Here is a 22,002-nt window from a genome sequence, read left to right on the forward strand (position 1 = left end):
TATTTGCCAATAACCGGATCAGAGGTCTAAACTCGAGAAAAATTCGGCACCTTGAAGATAGTCAAGGCCGCCGTCAATGCGTGGCAAGCGATATACATCCTTTCGAGTTATCATACTCAGAGCACGGTAATCAACGGACAATCTACCACAGCGGTCTTTTTTCTTCATCAGAACAACAGGCGATGACCAGAGACTAGAAGAAGGGCGAATGATGTTGCGATTCAGCGTATCCTTGACGTTATCCTGTATTATCTCACGTTCTGAAGAAGACACTTGGTAGGGCCGGAGGCCAACTATGATAGAACCGTGAGTTGTAATGCGATATGTCGCTGCACAGGCGCGACTCAGAATAGGGAGTGAGAGTCAAATGTGGCTTGTGGTGGTTTAACGTCCCAAAGCGACTCAGGCTATGACAGAATCCGTAGTGAAGGGCTCCGAAAATTTCGACCACCTGGGGTTCTTTAACGTGCACTGACATCGCACAGTACACGGGCCTCTAGAATTTCGCCTCCATCGAGATTAGACCGCCGCGGCCGGGATCGAACCCGTGTCTCTCGGGCCAGCAGCCGAGCGCCGTAACCACTCTGCCACCGCGGCGGCACTGAGTGTCGAATGATGGGGCATGGTACTTTCTAAAAGTTAGTAATGCCTGCTTCTGGTTTGGCGAAAGGACATTGCTGACTGAATTAGAAAGCGTCTCACCAAAAGAAGCAAAATAAGGTGCGACTTCATCCTCAGAAATGAGGATGAAGTTTACATGGAACGAAGGGTGGTGATGGATAATCATAGATGTGGATGAAGTTCACAAATAGGGCTCAGACTTTTTCTTATTCGTGTGTAGCAAACGGCAATGTTATGTCTTAACAAAACCTAGCGCAAAAGATTCGTATAAAAAGTGACCTTAGTTATCAAAATAGAAGGGCAGAAATATTAAATTAGAAGTACTTGACCTGAGATTTTAGTTCTTCATGTTATATGATAGACGACAGATGAAAGGATTGTTGATGCATTGAAAGAAAGGAACCAAAAATCTTCAGAACTCAAACGTTTTATTTTGAACCTAAACAGTGATTTACTGTTAGAGGGGTGCGTTTTGTGCAATTTAACTATAGCGGTCCCTCAGCAATTGTAAATTGCTTAAGTTATCACTAAATGAAATGAATAGGAACAAAAACAACACATTCTCTGGTGGTCACTGTCCGGATACTAAATCACGACACGGCAGCAGGGCGTCCTTTTCGAACTGAGCGTTAGAGATTCCAGTTCTTCGTTTTTTTTTCTTTTGCGGGAGCTTTAAAGCGGCTTCTGACCTTGCTGAGACATGCAGGAATTTGTTCGGGACTATTTGCTGCGCAGACATGAGCAGCTATTTTTCTCCACTCTCATAATCTTGCCTCATTGCTACTGGACTCGAGCTTCATAGTGTTCGATGAACTGAGAAGAAAGCGACACATCTGTAGTTTGTTTGCATGCACCACACAAAGAACAGTGATAATTGATAGGCCCACGCTCCTATACAGTCGTGTAGCGCCTTCGAAATGACGCTAAGGTTATGGAGGCAACAACTTGCAAGTTACTCAGCCTTCAGTTTTCGCTTAAAATGAGATGTGACCCCCTCCCCCCCCTCCCTCTCTGAAGGATGGCATTACCATAGTGTTCCAGCCTGGTGATACGCGTCAGAGTTACCATGCTTCCGTGGCACCGAAAGAGAGCCGGGGCATCGGAAACGCAGCAAACACAGCCGGATTAGCAAAGTAAAAACATATTGCATCCAGAGAGCGCTATTTGTGGCAATTTTCTCGAAGGAAATTTCTCCTGCTCCGGCTCTGAGCACCCTCAAGAGAGAATGTATTTCTTCGGCGAACAGCAGCAAGAAATGAAACATGCCGCAGAATTTCGTCCAGATTTCCGCGTCAGTGCGACGTCTGTTTTGGCCTAGAATTCCGCGCCGGGAGAAATTAAAGCATGTCAGGAAAAAAAAAAGGAGAACGGAAGTGTGTGCAGCGATCAGAAGCACGGAATCGGCATTTGGAAGGAAACACCTGTGACGGCGGAAAACGGGGAACGTCTTTGCCCCGGCTGAGCCTTTCAAGAGAAAGACGGCCTCCTCAAATGGGAAAGGAGAGCCAAACGGTACACGCGAAGAAGTGCAGGAGATAGCGACAGCACAAGCCGGCGTGATGTCGAGGGTGAGATATTGATACAGTGGGAGATGAAGAGAGAATAGAAAGAAGCTAGAAAGAAAAAAGAACGGTTTCGATAAGGGTCACTCTTCAAGAAAAAAATAGCAGCAATATCATTCAATTTCTGGCGTGCTGCAGTCCACCAGAACCACCTTTGCTCGACCTCGGAAAACACTTGGAAATAATGAAGTCTGGCGAAGAGGTTGGCCTCCTGGAATTGCCTCCCCCACACCCGCTATACCCACTCTCTGCCTCTATATGAGAGGCCCCACACATGGTCGAACTGCACAGGCCCAGGTAAAAGCGCCCATTGCGCTGTTCGTCGCAGAGGTCCAAGTTTCGAAGCACGTTCTCTTCCCCGCTTTCACGGGCCTCACAGTTCTTTGTTATTGCCTCCTTTCAGCCGCGGCACCTTTAGCGACTCTGTCTCTTACTTCTCGCCCGCAAATCGACGCCATTGTGTCGTTTCTTTTTACTTTTTTCTTTGACGCTTGCTTTCCCAGCCTTCAGGCTCAGTGTTAAGTTGTTCGTTTTTTGGAGTGTATCTAAACCCTAATTAAACCTCTTTGAAAAGGGCGTTCTGAACTCTCAAGATTGTTACACCTCAGCCGCGGCCGGCTGGCCACTTCGTTTGTCTTCCTATGCAGGTCTTTTGCTTCTAGCTTTTATATTTTGACATCTAAAAAGGGATTTCCATTTCATGAGGAGTCGTGCTTATGGATTTGATGATCACGTCTGCCTTTCCCATCAAAAACAAACAAAAAAACTGCGATAGCCGTTAGGTTATACAGGGGTTAAAGCTGCCCCTCAGCATTTAAAAACGCCCTACTTTAGAAATATTTATTATTTTCAACCTTCAAGCACGGTTTTGTTCGCATTACGGCTGCATTCTAATGCAGAAGCCTTGATTAGAATTGTTAGCCCAAGACACTAAAAAGAAATTAACTCAGCCACAGGGTTCCCAGTGTGGCATAATGTTATTGCAGTGTGCAGGATGCGCGGTTTTTGTGTAAGGGATTTCCGTGAAGTCCAGAATGTTGAAGCACGAAGGTGCCATTTTCAACTCAAAATATCCAGCTCCGGAAAGAGCCGAAGTAAACAACCCTATTTTTTTTTCATTTCACAGATTTGGAGGGAAGATGTTAAAGCCAAGAGAATTTACACGCTGATAAAGCATTGTCACTTTATGCTCCCTTTATTTGTATTTCTCTTTCACTACCATTGTGTATTGTGAGGCAAATAGTACAAAGAGCATCTCCAAAGAACAGGATCGTTATCATGGCGGCTCTCTCTTGCCTCTTTAATATTATATAGCTGACCATGGATAAGGTGTACCCCTCCCTTTCATTGATTTGCACAGCAGCCATCATCAGAGGCCTGGCGTTCAATGCCGACTGACGACAACTGTTACAATGCGAACATGCTGAGACGTTCTCGGCAATTCCTTGTGAGTTTTCTGTTAATATTGATTCGTTTCATTCCTTCACATTATCGTTTTCAGAAGTTACAGACGCCTTTCTGTTTCTTCACTTAAAGGGAAAATTAAGAGGTTTTAGAATTCGATGATCTTAAAGTACTTTAATATGTGAAATTCGCTAGTAAAGAATGCAAAGTTTTTTTTTGTGCTAGCATTTGAAATGGTGACGTAATCTCTGAATGAAGCTGTGTAAGCTTTCAGGGTTTACCGCTGTGCACAGTTACGGGCAGGGGCCGCAGTGGTGACATCTTGGACGGTGGCGCTATGTTTATTGCAAAGACATGGTTGCTTTGATGAAGAATACCAACCCAGGTTCGAACCCGATCGCGGCGGCCGCCATTTTTATGGAGGAAAAACGCTAAGGCGCCCGTGTGCTGTGCGATGTCAGTGCACGTTAAAGATCCCCAGGTGGTCGAAATTATTCCGGAGCCCTCCACTACGGCACCTATTCCTTTCTTTCACTCCCTCCTTTATCCCTTCCCTTACGGCGCGGTTCAGGTGTCCAAAGATATATGAGACAGATACTGCGCCATTTCCTTTTCCCAAAAACCAAATATTATTATTATGAAAACAAAGCCCACGAATCTTGTTTCGAGGCGTCGGACGACACGGGGCTGCATATGGACGAAGGCAGCGGAAACCTGAAATTTCGGCAACAATGACGTCATCACAAGTTTCTGCGTACTTCTGCCGAGCAGTTAGGAGAAGCCTGCAGATCGTCACAGTTTTGGTCTGTCGTTACGCAATCAATTTAAATGCTAACGCAAAACTGCTTGGCATTCTTCACCTAGAACCTTCATACGTTTTCATCCTTGAATCATTTCGAATTTTCAGGAAATAGTTTAAGCTTGCGTGTAAAGACGCATTTAAAGGAAATTGCCGCGGATGAAAAACTAACACTTCTTCCTTTGTATTCGGGAGTATAATGAAAACTCATGTGGACGGGAAAATCATAAAGACTTGAAAATATAGACGCCGATGAAAAGTTTAAGAAAAATTAAAACTCGACGTTTCAGACGTGAAATATATATATATATATATATATATATATATATATATATATATATATATATATATATTTGCTTATTATTGTTTAGCGTCCTTTTTTCCAGGCTAAAATTCTTGTCCCTCTCTTGGAGAAAAGCAGTGACGGAGCCATCCGCGCCGCACGCGTGAAACGCGCCCCCTCGCATCGTTGACACCACCAAAAAAAAAGACATTTGTCGGATTCACAATTGAAGATCTTGTGGCCAAAAAGGGCTGATCCTTAAGCACAAACAACCCACCGCTTACTTGCAAACAATATCATTATTCAGCCAAAAAACGTCAGAGTTGTGGGCCAACCTACAGACATTAGTAGCCGATGTTCATGCCGCTTTCCCAGGAGCAAGCGTTTTATACCACTGTATTCGTAATATTAGTACAATCGAACGTATGAATCGAACGATCTGGCTTGATGGCTCAACGTACTGCAACTCAACAGAAAGAAATGTATTTCTCCCTGTCTAAATTAGAAGCGTACTCTTACTTTAGAAGGAGCCAATCCACAAATTAGAAACGAACCGACCCACGCAGAGGCGGAGACCGCTGGCAACCCATGGGCTTTGCGACAAAACTTCCAGCCGCCTTCTGCAGGCCGGCCAGATGTTGTTGCGGTCATTTACATCTACACCTCAGCGAGGCCCGCGCGCTTATGCAAACGAGCTCATGAGAGTGCGCGCCACGTTTCTCGAGCCAGCCAAGGTGCTCCTGGCTAGGGGGCCAGCTTGCCGTTGTGGAAGTTTATTGCGGCCTGTGGGAACTCGGCTGAAAGTGCAGAGTAGTCTCGAAAATTGCCCGTCGTCGCTACACGCCCACAAACATAGTTCCTGAATTGAACGACGCTTTTGTAGCTGCCGCGAAATTAGAAACTTCTGGCGCGGCCAGTGGTTTTAACTGTTTTTCTGAGAATACAGATAATTGCGCTCGATGCTTTGAAGCATCGAGAGCGATTGAAGTCTGCAGTTCTTTTTACAGGAAGCTTAAGAGGAACCACAATTATGGCGGAATCGGATGCTGCATCATAATTCTACGTTTAGCAACCTTGCTTGAAATCCTTAAACAAAAACCCTTTCGAAAAGTACGCACTGATTGAGAAAGCATGACAGCTGGGTAACTAACGAACAGTTCATTGTAGCGTCTCGTGAGATGCATCCCTTTAGAGAGACACGGGAAGCAAAAGACTCACATGACGATTACGTGTGTATAAAGTGGATTTCAATGCTCGCTTCCTTGTGACATCAAAAAAATATTGTGCACAGACAAGTTCAGTTTTGACACTTTTATTCATTGTAATGTTACAAAGACGACCGTGCGATCGCTAAAATGAGTCGTTGTATGCCGAATGACTTGGTACAAATGATAAGTGTTAACCTAATCGCCCTCACTACCTGCACGTTAAAGGTCCTATCATATAGCTGCAGACGAACATCGTACACGGTGCAATTAAAAAGTTACGGATTTTTGAGCCGTCTTGACGCGATGCGCGAAGAATAACAATAATAGTGACATCGAAATTCTGGCGGCATATTGGTGTGCTAAATGTGCAGCGGGTTATAAACGGGTTATAACGAGAACGCCGGTTATAAAAGAACAGGAAGCTGGCCGGCCAAAACAGATTCTCTGTGGCAGCGCGTTCGAATGAGCCTTCCAGAGTAAAGTAATCTTTTTAATCACAGGTACCCGCTACGGTCCTCTTCGTTTATCCTCGGTCGACCGCCTGTCCTTGTTGACCAATCTATACTGTGGACCTCCTCATCCTGCTGATTAATTGTTGCCGCTGCTGAACATGTTTACATCGCACAAGCGAGGCAACGGGCCCCGCTAGCCCCCGGAAACGCAACGATGCTGAGCTAAATTCGCATTATCAACGCTTCTGAAATACCGTGATACTTGTTTTCATCAATTTGATTACAGAAATATCTGCAAAGCGATGTACTGCAATATTATTGAAAATATGCCATTGATAATTGAGTGCATGGTGCTGCGAGTTCGGTTTCATCACAAAAGTAAATACGCATGCCTAGTCACCTGAGCTTGGTTTACGCAAAAGCCAAAACTGCTGTCTGAATATTGAAGTGACAAAACGCGTTTGACTTTCATGAAAACAAGAGCAATTGTTCTAGATTTATTATTTCTTCGAGAAAAAATCGTATAATGTTTTCCAACACATGAACTTATCCCTAAACAGGAAACTAGGCTCCGCATAATTTCTAAGAATGTAAGTGCACTCACAGCTCTATTTCTTTGCCCTTAGAGGCTTCTGTACTTCTTGCAGCATTCACGAAATCTGGGCCAGGTATATGAGCGTTGTGCAGCTTCAATGAGCGCTCACATCAATGTGGCAGTGTAATGCGCAAGCCACCGCATTTCAACCCGACTGACTGGCCACCCTTTCGCTGCACTAAGATTCTCAAACATTTGGCCTTGCTGGTGTTTCAACACCGAAGATTCAGTACAAGACATTCAAAAAGAAGAAAGGCGCACAGAGCAACGTAATACTATCTGCTCTGCGTTTCGACTCACGTATTTCTTCCCGTTAAAGACCACTAGTCGCTCCTACATCTAGGGATACCTCAAGGGTGGAGAAGATTTGTTATAATGTAGTAAATATACATTAGCCTCCAACCAAAGGCTTTAATACGGCTACAAACGAAGGCTATATAGCTTGCACAGAAACTTCCTAGTTAAACAAAAGTTCATCCTACTCCAGAATGGGACAAATTTTAGCGTGGCAAAAGAATAAATAACGCTCTGCTGTTGTCACGACCACACGTGATCAAAATGTGCAATGCAAAAGCTAAAAATCTAGCTAACAGAAAAAACTGGAGATTAGCTCGACGTCTGTCTTTTAAAACACTGAAGTTCTTTTGGCGCCCTCTGCTCCTACAGCAAAATATTCTCGTGATCTCACCAAATGGGCAGTCGGTGTTAGCGCAACCAGCCTCAATAATATGTCCTAAAAGATCCTCAACTCTCTATAAACATCCGGTTCTTCTAAATCAAAATTTCGAGCAAGATATTACGATTCTGGCGTATCCATGCACGAGGCATTTGATGAAAAGACTATGTTAGCGGACTCTCAGCTTCCGAGTACACCGTGCGAATTTCAACCTGAGACCAAGTTAATGTGTGAAGTCTCCACTTATTATATCGCGGGTAAAGATAGAAACACCTCTTTATAGCCAGTGAGATTAGGTGCATTGACCACAACTTTCAGTATTTCACTGTTATGGTCTTCGCTGTTCATTTTTCTGCATCCTGTGCGTCTTCTTCTCTCTCACTGTGCGGGGATACATGGCCTTCTGCAGCATCCATGGCACGCACAAAAAAAGAACTAACAAACAAGGATTTAAAGGTGCCAAGCGCTTGCATACAATTTTTCAGGTAACAAAAATGCAAGAAGGAGACTGCACACGAGTGCCTCAGTTCTATTCAAAGCCTGAGCTGGCGGTTGAGAGAAGTAATGTTATTCAAGAACGCAGTCTTACATCGCGTATTGGAGCTACGCCTGTTTGCTTGTCCCTACTGCGAGAAATAAATTTGCGCTTGACTGTGGCGCTCAAGTTGGCACAGCTTGATTAGTTCAAGCTACTTAGACGGTCAACTGCTGTTGTTTCTGTCCCTTCGTCCAATCTTCATTCATCTTTATTTCTCCTTCGGGCCTAGGATCTCAAAGGTCATATTTGATTGTGTTTTGAGTACATACTTTATGCGGCTTTCTTTTCCTCTGTAAACGTCGCTTCCGGGCTCAAAGTTTTGTCTGTTGTTGCTGCTTTTTTTTTTTCAAACTTCTCTCCTGCGTTCACTCTTCAGCCACACAGGCCCCAGAAGTGAGCTTCACCGCCTGCGCCACAGTATGTGACGAGTCTATCCCTTGGCACCATCCGCTATCCTCTGAACTCGCACTGCTGGTGTCATCGGTGTGAGTGTTCTATAAGATCACGAGTACTCTCGAGATTTAACCCGTCCGTTGTCCGTTGTCTGAAGAAAGGAAGTAATGTTCCCAGGCAGGGAATAAAACGGTGAAGAAAGTGAAAATTATTCGCTACGGAAAAAATAATTTCATTCGCAGCAGACGCAGTTCTAAAATGAACGAAGTAAATTTCTGGTTTCGATGAGGAAAATGAAGAATTTGTAAATAAAAGGTTAGTCAAAAAATATGCAACGTGTATCTGAGAAGCTCGAGAGCCTAACTAGGCCCCCTCTTTGCCGTGACAAATGTTTCCTCGGTCTCCTCCACTAAGCCTTACACAGTCTGGATTGTTCCTTTTTTGAAGGTGGAAGATTTTAGAGCCCTTCTAGATGTCTCAAGCCTATTAATTTCCATTGAGCGCGTCTATTTATTTATAATTTTATCTAATTGTAAGCCAAGCTACATGCTTAATGAGGTAAATTGCAATTATAGTGGACCCTTTCAGAGAGGACACGAATTTTGCGTTGCATGTCTTGCGTACGGCAGCCTGTATTTTAATATGCTTATTGCGAAAAATTCGGTACTTTGCTTTTATTGGATGCACTATTGCGATGCATTGCAGCCTTTTAAATCGCAGTGGGTGATGTAACTACTCTAATAGAATAGTGATATCGCAATGTTGAGTAATTTAATACAGCCTTTTTTTGTTCTGGGCACCGATATCTTCTAGGGTTGTACGTATATCTCAGAAAAAACAGCCGTTTCAGCTGTCTCAGCCGCTGAAAGCAATTGATGACCATGCCAAAATTGCATTACTCTATGCGCTTTATTCTACCCTAAACAGCGGACGTAATCGTGAGCAATCTGACCGAGAATGGACAGTCTGGACATTCTCGCGTTAAGTATGCAGTATAATGCAGGCAGGGAGCGATGTAATCCGGGTCCCTTCTGTCAGCAGCCGAGCACCATAACCATTAAGCCACTGTGGCAGCTCCTTAAAGGAGAGTGCAGGGCACCTGCCACTCATACAAGGTGTTTCATCTCTGTGTGCCTTAAAATTTTTAAGTTACGTCTTTTGATTGTGAAGAGCACCTTTTCGGAACAGCGCTGCCAGCGGCGTAGTGGGTCGGAATACAAGCCTAAACGGGCCAACTAGCAGCACGTAAAATTAAGCTGGATAGTTACCCTCTTACCTGTTATTGTCAGGCACCCTATTTAGTGAGAGGCTTGCAGCCCACTGTCAGTAATACTGTTATCAGTTTTTGTAATTTGTAAAATGCTAATATTGGTGCCGATGCAGCGCAATGCATTTTGCGGCCGCACATATCCTAAACCAAAAACGTACCACCAGAACAAGCGCTAGCCATACCTGAGAGGACATGTCACACATCAGCGCGCCTGCCATATGCTCTCTGCCGGCGCACCGCTCCGACTCCGGCTCTGAGAAATGGCCATGTGACACAGCAGCGCTGTGTCAGGTACGCTCGTAGGCGTGTCTAGCAGCATTTCTTACCATGCGGTTTCACTTTCGCCCGTATGCGGCCCTAATATCCCTGCTGTTACTGTTAAACATTTATTTGCTCACTTTAGTTGGCTGTGACCAAGCAGCGCTAGTTCCTGAGAAAAACCGGCAATGCTTTTCAGCCATCGTTCCTGCTCTTGAGTCGATATAGATAGAAGGTGCAAACGAATACGTGGCACGTTCAAAAAAAATACGCATAAACGCAAACCGAGAAAGTTGAACCCTGCATAAATTACTTGGATCGCAGTGTCTTGACTCAATCCAGTGCATTGAAGACCTCTTCGAGGGCAATGAACTTGAACTGCGAGCAGTGTAAACTCCAATCGAGAAGACAACCAGATGCAGCAAGAGAGATAGAGAAAACGAATAATGGAAATGCAGGGAGGTCAACTAGGCGACGCCCCGTATGCTGCCGTACACATGAGAGATGCGGCGAAATTCTCATTACGAGCGCGAGTATAAATCTATATATCGATTGCTTGAAGCCAGATTGTTCGGTGAGTAGTATATTTTTGCTTTATGTATATGCCATCATTATTGCTCGAGGACAAAGGAAAGATGGCCCGAAACGACGTGGCAGCGCCGAAGACAGCTGAGCTTATTTTGATCGTGGCCCTTCTCTCGAAGGCGTCGGCTGCCTACAAGGAACGCAGGCTTCGCTGTCTAAAGCTTCTCGAAGCAGCGTACTCAAAGTTACCAACGCAAATCAATAAAACATTGTAAACTGCAAGAAGATGATGATTATGGATTTTTATGGCGCAAGGGCATCTATGGCCAAAGAGCGCCATGACAAAAGGTATTTTCGACTCCTCGATGTGAGGTCAAAGACCCATTTCTCATGCATTTCACCCTAAATAAGCCGAGCATCAGACCAGGGGAAAGCTTGTACTCATTGCATCACCGGTGGGTACCCGGCGGCACTGGGGATCGAACCCCGCACCTCCCGCATGCGAGGCGGATGCTCAACCACTCGGCCACCGCTGAGGTAAGCTGCAAGAAGAGAGCCAGCTGAATATTTGAAGCAGTTGAAATATTGAGATGGCTTACTGGCATCCTGCAAGCCTTTAAGCTCAACATCACTGCTTTTGCAATGTCGGAACAGAGGTCTTGGTGTTCTCAGTATTAGAAAACAAAACTGGAGAATTCTGAACACTTCTTCCTTACTTCTTTTCACAGATGATAATATACGAACTAAACATGGCAACGTTGAAATGTCAATACAGAACACAAAGCGTAGTTATCATTTGAAAATCTTTAGTGGGCTGCATCTCTAAGCACACCAAGCTTAATAACAAGTTTTTCAAGATTGAGTTATTGCATTTGATTTCACTCTGCCTTGAGGCTAGAACTATTTTTCTATGTTGATAAGGTACTGAATATTTTGTTTCCGAAACAAACTAAAACTCTCTGGTGGGTCATTACATGAGGTAAATATGTGCAGCAGTTTCTACATATAACAATGTGGCATTGAAAAGAACAATAAAACGAAAAAACATAAAGACTGGAAGCAGACGTGTAAGGGGCAGATTGAACACGCTGCCGTTGTGGTTGCTGCTCGCTTAGAGACAGCACATTTATGGTAGTCTCGCATTCTCGGGAACAAAAAAATTTTTGAGTTTTATGGCAACATTGCCCCTTTTGAAATCGAAAACATGGACTGTTTTTCAGGTAGCCTGTCTGGGACCTCAGGCGCAATGCGCAGAGGAAAAAGTATCCCATCGTAAAGACATAACAGTCTACATTGAACTATAACTCTTCCGCTTTTCCTAGAAACTTGCAATTGCCGCAATGGAGCCATCCAGCCGGCATTCGCTTCTGTTGTCGACTTCCTTTTCCACAGCCAGTTTAGCGAGGATCGGTGTATTCTCTTAATATATGGCGTATAAGCCGTTTTCGCGAGAAAGTACTTGCAAATTTTAGCTTAGTGCGAGCGGTTCTGACTGACTTGAGCTAGCCCAAACGAAGTTGCGCCACAGCGACGGGAGGAGCAAATGGACAGATTGTGTTTGAATCAAGAAGTATGTGCCCCGTTCACAGAAGACGAAATTATTGCTCTGCAAGCAGCTTGATATAAGCAGGCACTCTTGGCTTGTCCAGATTAATCGTAAAACAATTGGGAGTTCTGGGAGAAATGTGGAGCTCATTCTGAATCTACTGATTGTTTAATGACAGCGGCAGGAGTCAAGCTCTCAATTTGTTACCAAAACTCAGGTTGACCAGAGTGTGGCAGCCCAGTGGACACGGTGGGCCTTGCCCTCCCAATTTTTCTCTCACAACGACGACGACGCCGCATTTTGTACCCAAAAAGAGCCTTAATTAAAAGTCGCAAAAAAATTAACACATGAAGTGTTCCCTTTCTTGGACTCTGGCCTTAGAGGTGCAACATTTGAAGGGCTGAGCAATATCGCAATACAGAAAAATGCAAGGATATGTAAAGATTTATCCACTGCGATGGCTGCACTTGAATGCTAGAGTACACTGATACTACTCAGCGGCAGAACTATATCCGTTCCATTCATTAACCGGCTAACGACAATTAGTCGCATAAACATTACCACCAGGAATATACAATAATAAAAATAGTAAATTCAAGTAATAGAGCAACCGAAGCGATTGTGCGTATGGCATACTTTTAGACAACTCGAAGCAATTGGGGTTGTAAATAAGATGCCTAGAGAAAAGTCCTTCTGGTATAATGTAAAACAAAGGAACTGACAAAAGTAATATTTAAACGACAATCACGAAAAGAAAAAAAATCGTTGAAATAAAATGAAAAAGCAAGAATTCCGTATTCATGTCAAAGCTACATAAATGCATGATACACATACAAACAAAATGAAAAACTCATTACACTCAGTGCTTCTTTTATCTATATGTGCTCTTGAAAAATAACAAAATATATAGCAGTTCCAAAAAGTCCTATTCATTTCTATTGTGTAATGAATTGAGTAGCACATCCCCAACTGTGGGCAGTGAGGCAACTCCACAACAATCTCACGTTTACGTTCTTTCTTCTCACTACAGTTGTCTTCTTCATTAAGCAGTACGCCATATGACGCGTGTGCACTGTTGCGCAGGGTTAGGGCATCACGCCTTATTTGTGATAATAAGTGCGTGCTACAAATGCGACAGGTTTCGATATTTAATCGTCTATTACGCTGTTAACGGCGTCAGACCAACCAGATCGCGCTAAACCTTCGGAACAAACTCGGCCGCCCGCAGTGTCGGCAATAGCTTTCTCACTCGCAGCGCATCTTCCAACCAGCGTCCTATTACCCCATTGTCGTTCTTTCCTTAGCCACTAACACATCACCACCGGTTATTGTTGTCCTCAGTTTGAGTGGCACACCTTGAAAGGACCAATATTTGCCGTTTCGTTTACGCTTCGCGCCGTTGTACGGCTGCGATAGCCTGTAAAGGGCCAATTTTTGCTGCTGTTTGGAGATAGAAGAGCGCGATGAATTCTTTCCAAATGATTTCTCGAAGTTCCGTGAAAGAAGCGGATGATGTTTTGCAATAACGCTAGCAAGCGGAACCTCAAATGAAGGACACGACAAAGAAAGAAGTCACTTTCTTGGTTTTGTCAGTTTGTCAATTGTTTCTACTTTTTAAATTTCGCGCACAGCGACAGTGTTGCTGGAGACGCATGAGTTTACGGCATGGCCGTTCGCATTACGAGAAAACCACAAAATGACTTTAGTCCGTTATATGCTGGATTAGTAGTGAATGTGTTTCCTCAGCGTTCTGTCTTGTACTCTCTGTCACTCTCCTAACTACGCTAACATGTGCCGACTGGCAGAGCCGGTATTGTAAAGCCTGGCAAAACGTTGATTTCGAGATGTTTCGTTGCTTTGCAGATGGACGCCTGTTTGGCCGAAGTCCTGACTCCATAAACACTTCTGTGGCGAATGTGCCGGACGAATGTGGCGAACGTGCCCTTGCATATGCTGAACCGGTCTGCGCATGCGCGCGACCGGAGAGGCGAAAAAGCTTGAACGCGGCACCCAGCTGGCGCACTTCGCAGACGACGTAAGTGCCACAAGCGGCGTGGCGGCGTATACCGAAAGGAGGACGAGAGTCCCACGACTTCCGCAACGTGTCTTCGAGTGGACTGCAGCCACCGCAGCCAGCGTTTTTTTCGCGGCGTGAAAATTTCTAATTAAGCACGTCGTTGGAAGCAGTAGAGCGGCATACGAAGATTCATTCCCCCTAGACACGCCTGGCTCTGGGTGGCACCATGCGCCCTTGGCGCGATGAGCGTACGTCCTGCAGAGCGGCCATCTGCGGTCATCTGAATGCGAATCTGGCAAACCTCGCAGCGATAACGCTGTAATAAAGAGGCCTTCTTTTCAATGGACACTGAAGAAAACATAGTTCTTTGAATGCAGGAAAAAAAAAAGAACGCATGTCTGTGCAATGCGAGCAGAATTCCGTCAAGATCTGGGCCCTGGGTTCTCGGCAGAAGTCCTATATTTTATATTTTTTATGAACAGTAACGGTGTGTTTGTTATTGTCCGGTTCAAAGGTGTATCCGTGCATTGCAGACTTGTGTCAAAATTTATATCGTACAGAAGAAGTTTATCAAATGTTAATCGGAATCGCCCAAGATCGAGTAGGTTGGTAATAAGAGAGTTATTAGTGACTGGCATCCACGTACGCGCAGCCGCACAGCTCCAGAGGAAAGCTATACAGTTTTCTCAGAAACTTCGTAGTTAAAGAAAAATTCTTCCTGCTGCGTGGTTCTAACCCTGGACCGCTGCTCCACCTGAGCAGTGGCTCTACCAACTGAGCTAACTGGTACGGGAAGGGAAGCTGCATGGCAAAAGAAAGCTGTATAGCTCTCCTTTGTAGCCGTATGACTGCGCGTAGGTGGATGCGAATGAGTAAATACTCCCTTACTAAAGAAGAACTTTATGATTCTTTTTTTTTTCACGGCGTAGTGTCATAGCTTTTGTTCTATCACCACTTGCAGCCAATACGGACGGTTGTAAAAGAAATCAGCGCTTCATTTATGCTGGGCTCGTCTGAATTCGTCCTCTCCTTGTTGAGATCAAAGGCGGTAGACTATAATTTTTGTAGCTAGAATGCACAAAAGTGTTTGAGACCAAATATTTTAGGCGTACGTACATGAGCCTCATACAATCTAATTTTGACTGGACGCTTTGAAGCAAAGATTGTCCATCGGGTGGTATAATTTTAACCCATTTGCGAGAAACCTACCTAACCAATCAGCATGATGAGGCTTGAAGCCAAGAAAGTAGGGAACATATAGAGAAGCTGAGGCGATGAGTAGACGATAAAATATAAATTGTTGGCTTCGCCGACGGTAACTGAGTCCCTAACTCTGCCCGTAAATGGCTATTGGGAGCCTGTGCAGTTCGCCATAGTGTAATAAATTATTCCCAACTCCAAGCAGTCTTTCTCGAGAGCACGTTCTACAGAAATGAGTGTTATTACAGCCTGTCGGAGGCTCCAATTTAGACAGTTTGGCCCACCTTGCAGGAACCACGGAAGACGTAGAGGCGTCTTTGGCCCCGGGCAAAGTACCTGAGAGCATCGGCTGCCAATTCGAAGATACCACTTAATCTTGCGAATTTTATCCGGTCGGATTATTTAAAGAACACGCCACTATTCCTAAAACAATGAAGGCGCGATGCACTTATTAGACTGTTGGAAACGTGCGCTGATTTTTTAGACAATGCTAGCTGAACACGTAAACTGCATTCCACACATAAATGCTTATGTCGGCAACCAGTATGCCTTAGCTTGTTATTACATAGTCGTAAATTTTCATGACCCCTGGTATTAGTCGTAATAACATTCAGTAGGATATATGAAGCACGTTTGGAGTATTATCCAGAAATCAATTTAAGGAAAAGGTTACTACATTTTAAAAGACAATGAATGAATCCTAAACGCATCACATTATTTCCGATGTGTAGCAACATATCAGAGCTCAAATTAACAGAAAAATAGGAGTTATATGTAAGGAAAGGCTACCTGAAGAGCGAAGTGCCCAGCACGCGACCGCACGTAACGGGCATGCTAAAGTATAGAATCATTCCTTTTCAACAACTGCGTAAGGTGAACAACACCTGATGCCTCTCGCTACTTTTTGCAGCTTCTTTTTCGTTCTTGCGCTTCAGCGGACTTGCCTTTATTTTCGTCTTCTCTCTTGGGCTTGCCAAGCGTGAAAGGTCCCTGAAAGCAAGAGGCCATTTCACCAAAATGACCCTCTGTTGAGCGTCATCTTCAAATCGCATACGTACCTTCCCCCTGCTTAGCTGGCTGCATTGCCAAAAGCTGGGTGGAGGCAAAATCCCGGCTGGAAAAAGACGCGAGGTCAAAATAGCGTATCACCTTTACGTGACTGGAGCCATGTTCATGACTGGAGCCATGACTGGAGCCATGTTCTTTCAAGCACTGATGTAAATGCAATGTACAAAGCCCTTGTGTGTCAAATTACAGATCTTTACCAAAAGCACTTTCCATCTGTAGCGCGACGAAGGAACAGGAAATCACGGAAACCGTGGGTAACACGTGATCTGGTCAATAAAATTAACATAAAAAACCATCTTTACTGGAAATTTGTGAAAAGCAAGGACATAAATTTATTAAAAGCGTATAAAACATATAGAAATAGGGTAAATAAAGAGCTCAAAGTTGCCAAGGACGAATACTTTGCTACCTATCTACATGACGCATCTGGGAACGTCGAGCTGTTGTGGAAACGCCTAAATAAGATCATTAAACCAATCAGTCATTCCAACATCAGCAGCATAAAAATCAACAATGAAGACATAAGCGGCACTGATCTATCTAATGCGTTCAATGCGCATTTTGTCTCCGTTGGGGAAACTGACTGCGCAAGCACAGCTTACTCTCCCACTGCAGATTGCATCCCTAATATCTCTGGAAGTATGGTATTCTTTCCCACTAATGAAAGTGAAGTGATTTCTGTATATAATAACCTCAAAAATTCTAAATCTCGTGATGCAAATGACATGCAAATTGCCCCTATTAAATACATTATTGATATCATCGCTCCAGTGTTGACTAGCATGTGTAACTTAGCCTTTGAGCAAAATACATTTCCAGAGCTAATGCAAATAGCCAAGGTGACTGTAATACACAAAGGAGGTGAAAAAAATAATATAAATAACTTTCGACCCATTTCAATTCTCCCAGTGTTCTCAAAAGGTTTAGACAAAATTATGCACATTCGTCTTTATTCATTTTTAGGCAAGCATTCACTCATTTCACCTTGCCAACACGGTTTTCTGAAACAAAAATCCACAGAATCAGCTCTTTTAACGCAAAAAGAAATCATTATTAACGCTCTAGAGCATAAGAAACTAGTTTTAGGCATATATATAGATTTTTCAAAGGCATTTGATTGCGTGTGTCACAAAACGTTAATAATGAAACTTCAGCATTATGGCATACGGGGAAATTCCAATGCTCTCTTATCATCGTACCTTCAACACCACTCTCAGTATGTTAGCCATAATAATAAAAATTCCAGCGTCAAAAAACTTACTTCCGGTGTCCCTCAAGGCAGTATTCTCGGTCCCCTCCTATTTGTTCTTTACATAAATGGCATCTTTTCCACTATAAGCGAGGTACAATGGATCGGATATGCAGATGATACCGCGCTCTTCATTACCGGAGATAACCCAAACAATTTGATACACACAGCAAATATAGCATTACAGTTTGTTAAGCGTTGGTCCGAAAATAACTTCCTGAGAATTAATGCAAAAAAGACTCAAGCAATACTTTTTCGTGCAAGAAACACCACTGTCACTCCCACAGAAACGCTATTTCTAGCGAATGATGAAATTGATATACGAACGCACGTTAAATCACTTGGGGTCTTTTTCTCAGAAAACCTAACCTGGGATAAGCACATTGAACACGTTTGCTACAAATTAAACAGAATCGTGGGAATATTGAGTAGGAATCGGCATATATTACCTACAAAAGTGAAAAGGATGGTGTACAACGCCTTATTTTTATCTGCACTTAATTATTGTCATCTTGTATGGGCGACCACATCCAAAGAAAACATTCATAAACTAAAAATATGTCAAAAACGCGCAATTAGAGCCATTGCGAATATTTCATACCGTGATCATACGTCCGCATACCTCGCATCCTATCGCATACTTCCAATTGAAACCATGTATTCGTTCCGCCTTCTTTGCCAGTACAAGACTGCTGTTCGCACTAATAATCAATATTTTCTTCAGCTATTCAACCTTGACATACGCACTCATAGTCCTAACACCAGACACAATAATTCATGGGTCGAACGTTTCTGCCGCACAACATATGGCAATCAATCTTTATCGTACCACATCGCCGTCCTCTTGAACGCACTCAGTCGCGTTGGTGTTGATACAAATACAGAATCTGCACGCTCACTCTTCAAAAAATTAGATCGTAATGCATCCGCTTTCTGTTAATACCCTCAATATTGACTCTGGCTTCATTTCTTATCCTCCGCTGCGCTATTGTCCTCCTGTCTGATTTTATATCCCTTCCTTTTTTCTTTATATCGTGCAGCTAACGACATTTTTGCTTACATAGTGCTGCAACTACGCCCTGTACCACGTGCATTGTATTATGTCAGCCGCTTACTTTTTGCATCTCACGTATAAAACCCTGACATTGTCGTCCATATGTATATATCTTGTACAATGCTTGTCATTGAGCGTCCTTTGTTTATTTTTCTTGAATTGCTGCTGAACTGTACCCAAGGGGGCCGGGCTTCGTCAAGCTGCGCATGTGCAGCTTTTTTCCGTTGCCCCCTTTCTTCCTCTCGGAGAAAAATATATTTGACTTTGACTTTGACTTTGACGTATTAACCATCGCACACAAACGATTTTCCCAGAAGGGAGAAAGAGGCAGGCGGACGTACATAGTTTGCTGCGAAAATCCTTGCCAAGAAAGAAAAGTGCCTCATGGAGGCAATGAAAGAAGGCAGTCTAGAGACCAATTCAGTTAGTTTATTTATGTAATCAACTCCACTCAATGCGTGCACATAATCTTTCTGTAAGCCCTACCCTCGCCACAGCAGCAATACTTAGGAGTGGAACGTCATCTAAGATTGAAAACAGTACGCTGAGGGCGATAGAATTCATCCGCGCGCACAAACGAAAGCATAAAAACTGTACAGGAAAGAACTGACAAGACAGGAAGACAAAAAAAATGGTGAAAGCGATCAAATTGAATTGCTTCCACGTTTGACCCCATTCGTGTTTAATGCTCGTAGGGGAGAAGCGTCTGCCGCTGGAAGCGTAAGCCTTCCTCCCCACTGGGGCATTACTGCCACAGCTGCCGTCGGTGTCGCTGTTGTCGCTAGTGGTTGTGTTGCGGATGCAACACCACCACTAGCGAAATGTGCCCAGAAGCGAGAAGAGCTTTGGCGGCTGCGTTTGCCTGGAGACAGTATGGAGACTTCCTCACATCTGCCTTTTGCGACGGACAAGCGGCGCATGTTGACATCAATGCGCACCAACGTCGACACTCGCTATCTCTCTTTCATGAGCACACACACAAACACACACCATTGTCCTGCCGAGAAGACCCGTTATCAGCATTAGGAATTTATTTGTGGAAAAAGTAAAAAAAAAACACCAGAGGCAAGGGTGCACGTACCACAAACATAATTTAAGTAAAACAAAAGAATAGCCACCACATAAAGAGAAAGGAAGTGAGCAGCACCGGTCGACACAGCGGCGACAAGCGAGTGGCAGTCAGGCGAACAAGAAATGAGCGGCAATGAGTGAGGGCGGAAACAAGGAGGCGACAGTTACGAAACAAAGTGCTCTGCTCGGAGGCGAGATAAGGATGCGCTTCATGGCTGACGCAGCTATGGTACCTTGTCTTGGGGCCGCGGCCGCTATTCGACGGCTACTGTTCTGTCCTACATGCGACACGAACGTGCTTTATTGTTGTTTGCAAGGTTTCTCACCACTGCCCTCGCTGGGTCGTCTTCTCTACATTTCGTTGCATGCTTTGTCCGTAGCTTTCGTGGACCGTAATGCAAGGCCCGCTAAATGCGGCCCATTTCACTCATATTTTCTCGGAAATTACGCGCAGCTTGCAGCTGCTAAGAAGAGCCTGCGAGCTGAACTAGAGCCTACTACGGCAACGAAGCGCAGAAATCTGACTTGTCGCTTTCATTAGACGCAAGGAAAGCTCTAAAAATATGTGGTAAAACTTAATAGTTGAGGTCATACTACTACGGCAATATGTGCGGTTCAAACTTTCAAGTGTTGCTGAAAGTCTTCATCGTTTGTTCTGTTGTTAGATACCCACCTGCTGAGAGCAACTGACTGCGTGAGAAAAGTAACGCAAGGCATACCCGAGTGACGAAAAGCAATACGAAAATTTTGAATCCGAAATCAGTCTTAATTGAGAATAACTAATGAAACGAACAACATGACCAAACTTGTCAGCACACGATCAAGGAATAAAAAACTTATGGCATGTTCACGAAAAAAGACATTTCTCAGGGCCGAAGTTATTCAGCATTGAGACAAAACAAAAACAGTTTTTGGATCTTTATTATATAGTTGAAGAGTTTCCCCTAGTCACAGTTAAAAAGAAATAAAGAAATAAGAAGTGTAAATTGCTTATTTGAAGAATGTCGTCTTTTTCGTCCTATTGTGAAAAACGTTTTTCCAACCAGTCAACGGCGATAATGTGGTTCCGTGCAGTGACAGTACAAAACTAAGCATTGATATTATGCATTCACATGACAGGAAAATTACTTTCGTGCATCTGACCATTCATTTACTGAAGGACACGTCACCTAATTGGTCATACACCTCACCTAGAAAAGAACAAACAACATGCCTGTCTTTCTAATTGCACACTTGGCTACTCATGGCGCACATAGCATACACGGCCGCGCAATAAAGATGAGATGTCATTTATGCCACCCAGGTGAGCGTGCAGAAAGACGAAGAGGAACGAGAAGAAATAGACGAATGATAAAGCATACAAGATGGTTTCCACTGCAGCTCAGGCAAAAAGCAGCAGTAAGTGTCGACAGAGTCATTATTTCAGAGGATTACATTCACCCCTGAAATATTTTAGATTGGCGTTAGCGTGCTTATTAAACGAGTTTTTTTCACTGGGAGGCCACCCATGCTTCAAAAATCACCGCTTGCTGATTTCTGGCGGTAGCGTGTTAGCGGGGCCTTGGGCCGCTTTGTGCCGACCATGTTTGTGTCGTAGGCACTTCGCGCCCGCTATAACGCGACCACAAAAGATCTAACTGCGCGCACAAGCAGACGCCTATGATGTTTTATATGATGAGCGCATAAATTGAAAAAAAAATTTTAGTAGAAACGACCAGGTACTACGTTTAGGACATTTTCAATCACCAATGAAAAAAAAAATTTCTTGGAATAGGAAATCAATAAAAATTACAAAACACCGTAGTAGAAAGGATTGTAAAACGCTGGAAGAGTCCTCCAAGTTTCACAGTCCTCCTGATGAGAATACCGAGACGAACTTTCTGCTCGTTAAAATTATGTGTGCCTAAAAGAACTATGCAAAATACCCTAACGCTGATGGCACAGGACAGTTGATATCAGGGGGTGTAGAGGCGGAAGGGTTCTAAACCTGGCTCCAAATGTTGATTTCTGAGAAGTCCCCAGAAATCGCTGTAACCATTCGGTTATCAGGAAATCGTTCCATGTACTGAAGCTCACTCTCTGTACTCAAAAGTTCATGCGTCATTAAATACTCCGCTGGCTTTGTCCAGTTAGCGGAAAGGGGCGCCCGAATATTTTATTTCCCTGTTGTTGGCTGAGGAGGCGGAAATGGCGAGAAAATTGCGACCGCTTCT

The sequence above is a fragment of the Amblyomma americanum genome, chromosome 7, assembly GCF_052857255.1.
Source record: "Amblyomma americanum isolate KBUSLIRL-KWMA chromosome 7, ASM5285725v1, whole genome shotgun sequence".
NCBI classification, from domain to species: Eukaryota; Metazoa; Arthropoda; class Arachnida; order Ixodida; family Ixodidae; genus Amblyomma; species Amblyomma americanum.